Here is a 12,722-nt window from a genome sequence, read left to right as displayed (position 1 = left end):
AGGCAGCGCGCGAGGCGGCGAGCGCGAGGCAAGGCGGCCGGAGCCCGGCGCCTAGCCGCCGCCCGCGCCCGCCGCGCCCCGGCCTCGCCATCCCCGGGCCGGGTGGCCGCGCGCGCGCGGGGCCTCGTCGCGGCGCGGGGCACCCGCAGTGCCGCCCGCCCGCCCGCCAGCCCGCCCGGGCGCCAGGCTCGCGGGAGCCCGGCTTCCACTTCGCGCCGCCGCCCGCCTCCCCGGCTCGCCGGCTGGCGTCGCCACCGCCTCCTCGTCCCCGGCCGCCGCTGTCGCCGCTGCTGCAATCCAGGACGCACACTCTTGCACTTTCCCGCTGGCCGCGCGCAGGGTGGCCCCCTGCACCAGCCCCGAAGAGCAGCCCCCTACCCCCGCCCCGTCCCGGACCGGGCCCGGAGCAGGCTTGGTGGCGAGAAAGGCGATCCGGAGTCGGCTTTGCTGGATGCCACTGCAGCGGCTGGCAGCGGGGAAGGCGCCCACGGAGCGGGCGCGCCGAGCGGGACGCGCGAGTCGCCGAGGGAGACCCCGGCGCCGGCTGGGCTCCGCTGGCAGAGTTTGCAAGTAGCCGAGACCCCCCTCAGGTAAGGTCCGAGGCGGCAGGGCCGGGTAGAAGGGCTCCGGAGGGGGAGCGGGGCGGCCGAGCTGCCGCCAAACGATTCCTGCCCCCAATCGGGGCTTCCAGGTCCAGCCACTTCCCCGCAGGCTGGGGGCTCAGCGCCCGGAGCCTGGTAAGGAAGGAGGCCGGAGTAGTGACAGCCCAGCGCTGGGGTAAATGACAAACTTTCTCTCCTTTGGCAGAGGGTGGGACGTTAGGGCTCATCCATGCGTCCTTCCTGCGGGCAATCCCTCTGGGTCCCCAAAGGCAGGCACTCGAGGTTTCTCAGGCTGAGCTGGGCCGGGGTTGGGGTTGTGTTTGGAGGCGGTGGGCCCCTTTAATTAAATTGATGAATTTCCCTATATTTGGCTTGTCCACAGTTCGGGGGAGAAGGAGCCGGTCCTATTTTCAAGTTGGCTTCAGGAGGTGCTTGTGCGATGGTGCTGGGGTGCATGCGGCTTCCAGGGCTGCCCAGGGGATGGGCTGTGTGCTTTGCAGGCTTGCTTCTGCCCATTCCCGCGGGGGTGTGTGTGTGTGTCAGGAGGGGGAGAGAGAAATGGGGCCTGGCCCCCTCTCCCAGACCTCCTGGATCCAAGCTCTTCCCACAGCCCCAAGTGGCATTACAGGGGCCCACTCACCTCCTTGGCAGAGATGCTGGGAAAGGTGGGGATCATCTCCCATTACCTGCAGCTCCTGAGATGAACCGAAGATTTGGGGAAGTTACCTGGGCCCCTGAATGAGAGCATTCAGAGCCTGGGGAGGGACTAGCTTTGTGCGACAAAGGGGCTGGAATGGACAGCTGGATAGAGGCTCGCACTGTCCTCATCTGCAGCTCAGGCTGTCGGTAGTCCCCACACACTCCAGGTCCCTAGAGGCTCTGCAGAGCCCAAACATAGAGCTCATGAGTTTGGCCAGATTTCTCTCCCTCCTAATGAAAAGCCTGCTCCCAGGAGGCCACCTGGTCTCTGAGGACCATCTGGGAGCCATCCCTGTGGTCACAGCCTCCTAGATGTGTGGGGCTTTCTCGCAGGGGATATAGCCTAGGGTTGGGGCCATCTGGATGGACAAGTTGGTCAGGAAGGCAGGCAGTGGAAATGCCTCTGACCGTGACCTGAAGGTTAGAAATAATCCACTGGTCCTGCTTGGGCTGGGCATCAGCCTCTGGGGAATAATACATTGCTGTGTGGTTCTGGGACGTTTCTCGAGCAATGAGGTAGGAGTCTCAGGACCTTCTGCTCTTGCTTAGGGTTCTGACCTGGGGCCTAGCTAGGAGCTGCTTCTCTCTACTGCTGAGACCTGAGGTCAGAGGCTGGCACTTGATGTTCTGGGGAAACCTCATCTCTGGAGCGTCAAGCCTTCTGTCAATGTGCTGTGTGACTTGGGCAAATCGCTAGACCTCTCTGGGCTCCAGCTGCTCCTTCTACAAAATGAAGAGGTTTCATGGGTCTTCAGAGGTCCGAGTTCAGACACTCTAATGCCCTGAGCGATCATCACAGAGATTTTCAAAATCCCGTAGTACAGTTGAATGTTTAAAGGACGTGGGACTCAGACGCATCTGAGTTGGACCAGTCATTTCACCCTCTGAACCTCGGCGGGCCCCTGTTAAGATGGGGAGTTCATAGTTCTTGTTAGGAGGAGTGTTGGGTCGGGGGGAGCTGGTGCTTGGAAAGTGGTGACGTTAGAGTCTGGTGAAGACTGGGTCTCCTCCGACCCGGCTATGCAGGAGGGGCGCTGTCTCTTGCCAGCGCTTGTGTGCGAGCCTGTGGGGGCTGTTTTCCCCAGGGAGGCTCTCTCTTATCCCACCTGAGCACCAGGTGATCCTGGCTGGGAGGCAGGGCCCTTGTTCTTTCCAATCAACTGACACCTGCAGTCTCCACCCCCTCGCTGCTTCCTCCATAAAAGCTCTGCTGGGCCAGCAGCTCCTAGAGAGGAGCTCAGGGCAGGCAGGGAGGGCTGGAGGCGCCCAGCTGCCACGTCGCCATGACAACAGAAGGTGGAGGTAAGCTGTCTCCGTGGCTTCAACTTCACGGCAGTGCAGGGAACCCGGACCAAGAAGTTCAGTATGTCTGGGTGTCGGGCACCCAGGCTGCTGAGGCTGTTGGAGCAGGCTGTTGGACAGGAACAGCTGTGCTAAGGGAAAGTGCCTTGTGCCGCACATGTGTCTCTGTGTGTGTGTGTGTGTGTGTTTGGGATAAGGAAGAGGGTTTGTCAGGATGGTGGGGAAAGGCGGTAGATTTTGGTCCGTCTTATTTATTTCTGAGTGATTCTGAGGCTTGGGACCTCTGTGTCCTCCCCCAAACCAGGGTTCACCCCGAGTCCATGCTGAGGGGGCAGACCTTATCTGGTTTGAGGTAGAGTGAGTTACCAGGCAGTTGGAGGCGGGGCAGAAGCAGTCTGGCCAGGTGCTGGCTCGGTCTGCGGGCCTGACTTTGGGTATTCAGAAAATGAACAGTTTGCTGTCTCGGCGGAGTAGGATGTGGGTGTGCGCAGGTGGATGTGTGTGAATGAGTGCATTCTCATGCAGGTCCGTGCACACATGGTCAGAGGAGTCTGACTCAGGTCCGTGCACACATGTTCAGAGGAGCCTGACATATAAAAATCGCACGCGTGTGTGCACACATGTGAATAGGGTCAGTCTGAGTGTGCACACTTGTGAGACTGCTTGTGGATTTCTGAGTGTGTGCATGTGTGTTTTCAGAGGATGTGTGCGTAGGTGAGTCAGAGCAAGTGTGGGTATGGATCCGAGCTTGTGCGTGTCCAGCGGTTGTATTTGTGAGTTGGATGTGCGTCTGTGTCAGGGAGGCACACAGCTGCCCAGCTGCACCCATGTGTCTGGGGGGCTGCGTGCGGCACATCCTGTGTTCGAGAGGCTGGGCAGGCCTGTCTGGGCGCCTGCTTCGGCAGCTGTGTGTGCACGTGTCTGTGTGGGCGTGTGTGAGTGCCTGCATGCGTGTGCAACACGGTGAGCGTGAACTTGTGGTATGTGCTTCCAGCCTACTTGTTTTTCAGCATACCTTTTTATCTCTCTGTGCCCGTGTTTGCGTCGTGTTGCACACTCCCTGGTCTCTGTGTCTGTGCAAGGACCTGTTTGTAACTGCTGTGGGTGTCTCTGTGTCGCTGTGTGTTTTGGGGGGTGTATACCTTGTGTATGGCGTGGTGAACTTTCTGGGCAACTCTGTGTATGTACCTGTGTCTCTGGATGTGCGTGCTTTTATGTAGCTTTGCACACTTGATTGTATCTCTTGGTGCGTGTTTCTGAGTGTTAGTATCCAGTGTGTGGGGTTGCTGTGCATACTGGAGTGTGTCTCCACGTGCGTATGTCTCTGTGTGGGGGGGGTTGCAGTGTGACATTAGTGCATGTCTCCTGTGTGTGAGTTTCTGAGTGTGTGCACCTGTGCGTGTGTGTGTGCGTGCACGCACACCTGCGGTGTATTGGCCTGTCTGTGAGACAGAATGACTTCTGTGCGTGCGTGTGTGTGTGTTTCTGAGCATGTGTGTCTCTGCGGGTGTGTTTGAGTGTCCGTGGAGGTGCAAGACTGGTGGGGGGATGGAAGCTGAGAGTGTCCCACCAGAAAACCTCTCTGACTCTTTAAAACCGCTCCTTGCCCCGTGCCTCGGGTCAGGACGGTGTTCGGGCTGTCGCCAAGGGTTGACTCGGTGATCTGTGCCAGCTACGAGCATCTTGTTGGGGTGTGTTACTTGTGCATCTTTCCAAGTGCCTTTGCTCTGAAGCCCAGGGACCCCCTGTCCCCGGCTCCCTCGGCCCCCACAGCACCATGAGCCTCTCTCGCCAAAAGCCTGCATGCGGGATGGTTGCCGATCATGCTCACAGATGTTAAGAGTGCAGGTGTAATTTTAGGCAGAAGGTCTGAAAATAGGCAGCCTAGGACGCACTGAACATCTCGCCAGCAGAGCTTCTAATTAGGAACAACTTGTTTTCCTTAAATAAACAAATCAAGTGAGGAAAGAAATTGCCCGAGATTAATGGCTCCCCGGAGCAGGTCCAGATGTTGGGAAGTTGGGGACGGGGTCCCCCAGGACTGCAAGTGTTAGCACTTGGGGTGTCTTCTACGTTTTGACCAAATGCTGATGAGGCCAAGGGACTGAAGAGGAACCTGGTGAGGAGGGCAGGGCTGGCGGGGGTGGGGGGTGGGGGTGGGTGGGTGGGGACTTTCCAAGGTGTGGCTGGTGTTTTGCTATTGGGATGGAGCTATCCCTGGCCCTGCTTCCTCCCTTCTCCCTGCACCCTGCCCTTGGCCGTGGGATTTGGCATTTTCTCACTCAAGGGGTGGGGAGGCTTGTTTAGGCCCCTGCTCCTTCCCTGGGGGTTTGGCCCCATGACTGGCTTTGGTCTTTAGTAGAAGATGGAAGTGACTGCGAGTACGTTCCAAGCTTAGGTCTCAAAGGGCTCCTGCCATGGCTGGGGGAAAAGCCCTCTCAGCCTGGCCCCAGAATGAACACACGTCCAACCACCCTGAGCTCGAACTTCCGTAAAGAACGTAGCTCAGCCAAGACCCCACCGGCTGCAGGGTTAGCGAGAGAAATGCTTCTTAACTGTGTGTTCCAGAGGTTTTCTGGGTGTTTGTTACACACCATTACGGTGCCTCTAGCTAGCCGACGCACTTACCAGCGTGCGCATTTCCTCCCGTGTGGCCTGGCTGCTCATTCAGGGCTGGAGAGTGAACACCTATGCTTCCTCAGCACGGATATCCCCGTCCCCTCCTTGCTTTCTGCTCATCCCGACATCAGCAGTGATGATGATGATAATACGTGAATGTTTTTGGAGGGCTTACCGAACTCCATACCTCCATGCCTCGTGGCCCAAACTCCAGCAGTTCTGTTCCTGTCTTCCGTTTGATCTGGGAGGCTCGGAGAGGCGAGCTGGTTGGTCCCATCACACAGCCCAGAAGAGGTCTAGCTGAGGTTTGTGCCCAGATCACCTGATGACAGGGACCATGTTTTCAACTGTGATGTCCTATTGCCCCCCCCAGGGCCATAGGCGTTTTCAGCAGAACGGATGGCACAGCATCTATTTGGCATTTTCAGCTTACCTCTCTGGAGTCTGGATAGGCAGGGATGAACCATGTCGTAGATGGGGAAGTGTCTGTCTAGATCAAGGGACGATTCATTCATTCATTCATTCATTCCTTCATGGACATACTCATTCAGCATCAGTGATCGGCATTTGCTCAGAACCTTCTAAGTGTCATACTGTGTTGGGCGCTGAAGATACCGATGGGAGAGACCCCAGTTCTGTCCTCAGGAGCTTACAGTTTGGAGAGGAAGGAGGAGGCAGATTAGACTGCGATCTACTCCAATCTTGACCTCTTCCTGGGAGTGGCTTCAACCGTCCCCGGCTCTTAGAGGATCATAGGAGGTCACGCTGACCAAGCTCTTCACTCAGTGCCTGGCACCCAGGAAGCCACGATAAACAGTAGCCCCTTCTTCCTCCTCTTCTTTGTCTTCCTCCTCCTCCCTATGCAGGAGACAGTTGAGTGTTGGAGCCAGAGCAATGCTGAGATGGAAGAAAGCAGGGCTTGCAGGATTGCAGATAGAGTGATCGCCATCCTGTTTTGTCTAAAACTGTGAGGTTTCTCAGGATGCAGGATTTAGTGCTAAAACCAGGGAGGTCCCATATGCAAACCAGGAAAAGTTAATTACCTGCAGGTAATTAGTCCTGCAGGAGGTGTCAGACCCCACTTGGAATGACTTAGAACAGGGATTGGTAAACGGTGGCCCACAGGCCGAGTCCAGTCCACTGCCTGTTTTTACAAATCAAATTTTATTGGAACACAAGCATAGCCGTTCGTGTATGTATTATGACTGCTTTCCAGTTCTCACTGCAGAGGTGAGTAGTTGTGACAGAGCCCATATGGCCTGCACAGCCTACAATATTTACTATCAGATCCTTTACAGAAAAAAATTGCTGACTTCTGAGCTAAAAAGCCCAGCCAGGGTCCTGGGCATTGGCCAAGAGTGATGAGGCGAGAAGTTCGTGCACTTGGCTGAATCACCGTGGGTCAGGTGATGCCTGAGGCTTCCCTCCAGGGGGTCAGGAAGAGGGTAGCCCCTCTGGAGACTTTATAACTTTGTAAGCTAGGAGAATTCTTGGTTGGGGGGATGTAGACCCAGAGAAAGGAAGGGACATCCCAAGGCCATTCAGCTAGTGGGAAAGCAGATGGCTGGGGTCTTGATACCTAGAAATCTAGGAGGACAGCTGTGTGCCCCTCTGGAGGGGAAGTGAGGGATCTGGGTCCCCACTCTGCCACTCACTGATATTGTGGCCTTGAGCAAGTCTCTTTCCCTCTCCCGCTATTGATGGCGAGCTTGGGTCTGTGGGCAAGGCTGCACCCTGGGTGGGCCTGGATTACTGCGGCTCACCAAGGAGTCCCCCTGTAGGACAGTGAATTGCAGAAAATGCCCGTGGGACTGGGGCTGTGAGCACTGGGCTCTGGCTTTGCAGAGGCAGTCCCTGAACCTCCAGGAAGCTGGGGCCACACGACATTGGCCATGATGAACCCTGTAGAAGTCTCTGGAGATGGCAGACTCCTGTGTCTCTCCACCTCTTGAACTGTCCCCAAGGTGAGCCCTCCTGCACCAAGATGGCCCAGATGAATCCCCCACAAAGTGTCCGTTGACAGGCCACTGGCCTGGGTTCTTCATAGTTTGAATGCCCATGTCACAGATGAGGGGAAAATTCAGAATCTCTGAAGCAATCAACTTGCTTTTGGTTCCATAAAACTGTTAGGTCTATCCCTGGGATGACTGCAGGCCCTTCTTGGGAACTTAGCTACATGTAAATCAGAACAGGAAGGTTGTCCCCTTTAATGGTTACACTGTCTGCGTCAGAAAAGAGCCAACGTTTCTTCTCACTCAGAGCCCATTTACTCTTATTTTGCACACCGTATCAGCGGCCTGACTTCTCCAGGCTTGTGGCCCTTAAGGGGGAGCAAATCGGACATGTGTGGGATGGTAGAGGAAGCAGAGAGACTGCAGCCAGGAACAGCAGCTGACAGCCTGAGAACGAGGCTACAGATGACAAGATTCTCAGCATGAGCACGAGGGGCCCCTGGCTGGCTCAGGTGGTGGGATGTGGCAACTTTTGATCTCGGGGTCATAGGTTCGAGTCCCACCTTAGGGGTAGAGATTGCTTAATAAATGAAGTCTTTAAGCATGGAAATAAAAGAATCACAGCCCAGGGGGGAGTTTAGCAGAGGAGTCAAATCCACCCCCATCCCATTAGCTACTGCCCGTCTCAATATTACAGAACTGTGCAACCCATTATAGAACCCTGTAATGCAGTATTCTAGAACAGCAACAATGTTGGCTTGTGTGATGGCACGAAGAAAGGGTGAACCTCATTCAGTAGGTAGTGTGAAGGGTCAAGAATAATTCATCAGATAAAATATTTCCATCCCATGGTTAAACTGATACACGTTTCTGTGTCTGATGCTTCAGGGGTCTGAAAATTCACTTATGTGGAACTTGTTTCTGACAGTGTTGAGTAAGTGACCTATTTTCCTGCCCCTAGAAGAGTATCTGGCACATGGTAGGCACTCAAGAAATAAACATTGTTTGCAGACAGGCACATTTGGGATCAGAGGCCAGACATTTCACAACAGCTAGTGGTCCCCTCTCTAGGCTCAATGTTCTCATCTGTAAAACGGGAACACCTGCAGATGAGCTCAAGTTGGTGCCAAAAACCAAGGCCCTCTTTCTGTGCTTGGTGTCTGGCTTGTGATGTTTGCCTTGTGTGTGTCATCAAAGAGCCAGCCACCTGCAGAAACCCGGCTGGCACGAGCACTGAGATGCAGGGCTCTGGCTGTCGGGGGGCCGGCGTGAGGGAAGGCCCACCAGGACAGGGCACTGCGATGGCCTTGGGTGATGAGCCAGGCTCATAGATGCCACAGCCTCCAAGGAGTACAGCAGTGTCTTTATACACGTCTGGTAGCCTGCCTAACTCCGGTCCACCTCAGGAGTGGGGACCAAGATCGTGGTCTGCACAGGTGAACAGGCTTGTGTCCAGATCTCAGCTCTGTCCTTCACAAGCTGAGTGATCGTCGGCAAGTTGTTTGAGCTCATCATGCCTCCATTTCCCCATGTGCTAAACAGGAACAGTGATGCTTGCCATGATGGGTTGTTAAGGGGGACTCAATGAAATAATGCCCAGCATATGAGTGGGTCACAGTGATAATCATCTCAGCCAGAAGACAAGTTACTTTCTTGAATGGGCATAACTTAGATTCCTTCTAGCATTGAAGTGTCCATAAGCTTCTGCTCAGGACCAGTAGGGAGAGGAGTTTGCCAGTTTCTGCATCTACCTCAAACTAGCTGGGACATCTCTGGAAGGTTTTCTCTTTGAACTTGAGCTCTTCCATTCAAAAGCATACGTGGGCATCCATTCTTTATCCAACACGCCTTTATTAGGTGCCTACCTCATACGAGCTTCCAGGTTCTGTGCTTGGCTCTGGGAGGTGATTCCAACTGACAAGCCACCCAACAGAAAGGAAGAAAGGCAGAAGGAAGAGAAGGAAGAGAAGCAAAAGAAAGAAAGAACATCTAGAGAGCCACAGCCTAGAGTAGCAAAACTGGGATTTGAACATCAGTCCAGCCCTAGAGCCCATGCTCTGTTCTCTGCACAGCATGCCTAGGGTGCCACAACAGCAGAAGGTGAATGTGCAAGCCAATTTTGAGACAAGATGGGAGAGAATGGGTTGGGGCTTTGGATGCAATAAAGGAAGTCCAGGTGTTGAGAGAACCCATGACATGCTGATACCATGCCCTCCCATCCACTGAGGTTCACCCGTTTGTTTGCCAGTAGATTTTTATTGAGCACTTACTATGTGCAAACCCTGTGAAGACCATGGAGAAAACAAAAAACAAAAAACGAGATGGTTTCTTGTGTAGAATTACAACTCAAAGTAACTGCCAGAAGGGGAAGTATCTGATACTGGGAGGGCACAAGTTAGGGCATTTGAAAAGAAGGCTGCCTCGAGACAGAGAAAATGAGCTGGTATCTGAAGGATGAGCAGGATTGACCAGGTGAAGAATGGGAAGAAAGGGGAAGTAGCATGTGCAAAGGCCCTGGGGTGTGAAGGAGAGTGGTATGAATCAATGAAACGGACACTAGGGCTTTTAGTGTTGGGGGGGTATAGGGTGGGGAAGAGCTGGTACATGGTGAAGGTGGACAATTCTCAGGGCTTTGTGGGCCCCATATACGTTCTGCTTTTTATCCTTCCGGCAGTAGAACACCTTGTAAAGATTTTAAGCACAGAGAGTGAAATGATTCCATTAAACCCTGGTCAGAGCAACAAGATAAAACCCTGCACCCCCACATGAGGTGAGAGCCCATTGAAATCCCAACAAAAGGGAGCTGAGCAGACAGCAGCGATTTCAGCATTTCAGCCTCATTATGCAAAACACACAGCTTTCCAAGGGAGAGGTGAGCTTTGGAAAAAAGAGTCAACAAATTAGTTTTTTAATCTGCTTTAAGTTGCTGAAATGCCCTGTCTTCCTTCCATTGTCACCTGATGGCCCGTGGGCTGTTTTAACTTTTATTAGAGAATTTTTTTTTTAATTAAAGGAGTTTTTTTTTCTTTTTGAAAAACAAATCCCAGCCGTGTTTTGATAAGATAGAATTAAAAATGGCACTGGGGAAATGCCACGGAAAGCTTTGATTTTTCTCCTTATGGCATCCGAAGTGATTTAAATAATAATTATATATTTCATCTCGGTGCAGCCTCCCCTCCTCCCTTCCTGGCCTCCTCAGCACACCACAATGTACCAGCAACTCTGAACATGTGGTGTTCCTAAAAACCCCCAACTTTGAGCTCCTAGAGGCACAGGGACTGCTCAATAAGAGACCTCTAAGATTTCTGAACCGATTGCTTTAGGTTTAGGACAAATCTCAGATTCATGTGCTGCCAATTCATAGCTGTGTGGCTTTGGGTAATTTACTTCAGTCCCCTTAGCCTCCAGTGACTTATGTAAAATGGAAATTAATGATGGTATTTATATTCATCAGGATTAGTGTGTTTGTCAAAGACAGAAAACCCAACTTATATATCATTGCTCTCTTATTCTCTCAGGCATAAAGGGAATATATTGCCTCATGTAACTAGCATCCTACCTTCAGGTGTGGCTGGATCCAGGTGCTCGACAGTGTTACTGTTCACTCACTCTTTCTTCCTTCCAGTTTTTTGACTCTCCTTTTCTCTGTGTGGGCTTCCTATTCAGACTGGCTCTGGTTGTCTTCTTCTGAACACAAATGCCCGTTAGTAGCTCCAGGTTTCCTTTTTTTTTTAATTTTTAAAATTTTATTTTTAAAGATCTTACCTATTTGATAGAGAGCACAAGCAAGGGCAGTAGAGGGCAGAAGGAAAGGGAGAAGCAGCCTCCCTGCTGAGTGGAGAGCCCAATGACATGGGCTCGATCCCAGGACCCGGGGAGCATGACCTGAATCTAAGGCAGACGCTTAACCGACTGAGCCACCAAGGCGCCCCTGTAGCGCCATGTTTCCATTGTGCCAGCTGCAAGCCCAGCTCCAGTAAGGGCTGGAAGTGAGCCTTGGCACCTCCTGGAATCAGTCCTCATGGCCCCACTCCAAGTCACATGACCCCTGGAGCCTTGTGGCAGGTGACTACTCTTTGCTGCTTCCTAAGCCATGAAGACCTATAGTGGGAAAAAGATGGGTCCTCAAAGGAAATCAGGACCCAGTTAACCGAAGAAAGGAAGTGAATGCCAGTCAGACTAACATGGCCTCTTGGCAGCCTGTCTAGTCCTTACCAGCGGCACGAGGCTGACATGAGATCAAGTGTGCCAGGTTCTGGGTTTCTGCTAGCTCTTCTCAGCGCTGCCACAGTGATGGTCATTGCTGGCGTGCTGATAATAGAGGCCAGGCTAGAGCTCTGCGAGTAGTTAGGGTGATGGGAGACACCCCTGACCGGGATCCTCAGCCTGGACACCCTGGTGACCGCTGTGAGCCTTGGACCTGTCACTTCCTTCCAGTGTTGGTTGCTGAAAGCCATTGCCTTGTTCCTTAACCAGCAAGCCCCACCGCACGCGTCACTTCCCCAGCTAAAAGCTGCGATGGCTCTAAGGGGGCAGGGAGGGGTTGTACATCCAGACCCCTCCAGGGGTAGGTGGGTCCCACAGGAGGGAGACAGAGCACAGGGACTGCACCGAACCCGAGACCAGGTGCCTCGTCTACAGGGGCTCTTGCTTCTAGTCCCTGCCCACCGTCGCTGGGGAGTGCTGAGCCCTGGGTGGCTGCGTCTCTCGATTGTTTCTTCTAAGAGGTTTCCAAGGTCTGATGCAAAATTCACCTGATTGTAAATGTTGGCCACAAATTCGGGTGATTTTAAAGCACAGGACAGACCAACCAAGCTTGTCTGTGGGTTCATTCGGACCAATGTTGTAAAGCCAGATGTCGCCAGGGAGGGGGACACGGAGCCTCTTTTGCAAATACTGTAGAGCGCTTGCGTTGTGGATGACCTCAAAAGACACAGCGGCCCATTGTTCTAGAAACCTGGGTCATGTGCCCTCTGCTTTCAGCATCCCCTCAGATGGCCACAGGGGGACCTTTTCCCCCTGAGCTGCACCATTTGTAACAGGCGCTGTGGATTGGATGGACTTTGGTGAGAACGACCATTTAGAAGGAGTTCATTTTGCTGCCTGAGATTATTAACGTTCTCTGATTTCCTGCTTCACATTATTGATTTCCTGGTATAAAACTTTCTGGGCAGAATTACCTGAGAAGGTAATTCAGTGGCCGTTCCTCCAGGTGAAGGAGGATTCAGTCTCGGCTCCCACCCTCTGCTGTGTGCTGAGGGCAGGTTACTGTACCTCTCTGAGTCTCAGTGTTCTCATCGGCAACACGGGGGTCTTTGGAGCTCCTGCTTCCTAAGGAGGTGTGGGGCGCATAGTAGGTACTCAGCAAAGCTTAGCTTCTCCTGTACAGCTGCAGCCCCAGCATCCTGGGGAGATGGTCAGGTTCCTTATGCGTACTGAGCACCTACTCTGTGCCAGGACCCCTTTGCCATGGAGTTTAGACCCAGCTCTCTGGGCCTTTTTTCTTTAGCTCCTTTAAAAAAATTTTTTTAGTACTTTCTGGGGTGCC

The 12,722-nt window shown here is 53.3% G+C and overlaps 1 protein-coding gene across 2 annotated transcripts in view; it reads left to right on the top strand.

Annotated features, from left to right (window-relative positions):
* The first annotated feature begins 225 nt into the window (after nt 1-225).
* WSCD2 (WSC domain containing 2) overlaps nt 226-12,722 on the top strand; it is a 117,649-nt gene continuing 105,152 nt past the window's right edge. Inside the window, exon 1 of one of the 2 annotated variants that reach the window (XM_046025926.1) lies at nt 226-590. The gene's annotated coding sequence lies outside the window, so the exon portion shown is untranslated. Of the gene's footprint in view, nt 591-2,582; nt 2,604-12,722 lie in introns of those variants that run through there. The other variant, XM_046025927.1, reaches the window with a different exon arrangement.

The sequence above is a fragment of the Meles meles genome, chromosome 12 (genome assembly GCF_922984935.1).
Source record: "Meles meles chromosome 12, mMelMel3.1 paternal haplotype, whole genome shotgun sequence".
Classification (NCBI taxonomy): domain Eukaryota; kingdom Metazoa; phylum Chordata; class Mammalia; order Carnivora; family Mustelidae; genus Meles; species Meles meles.
The sequence above is the reverse complement of the archived record's forward strand: the minus strand, read 5'-3'. Positions and strand labels throughout refer to the sequence as shown.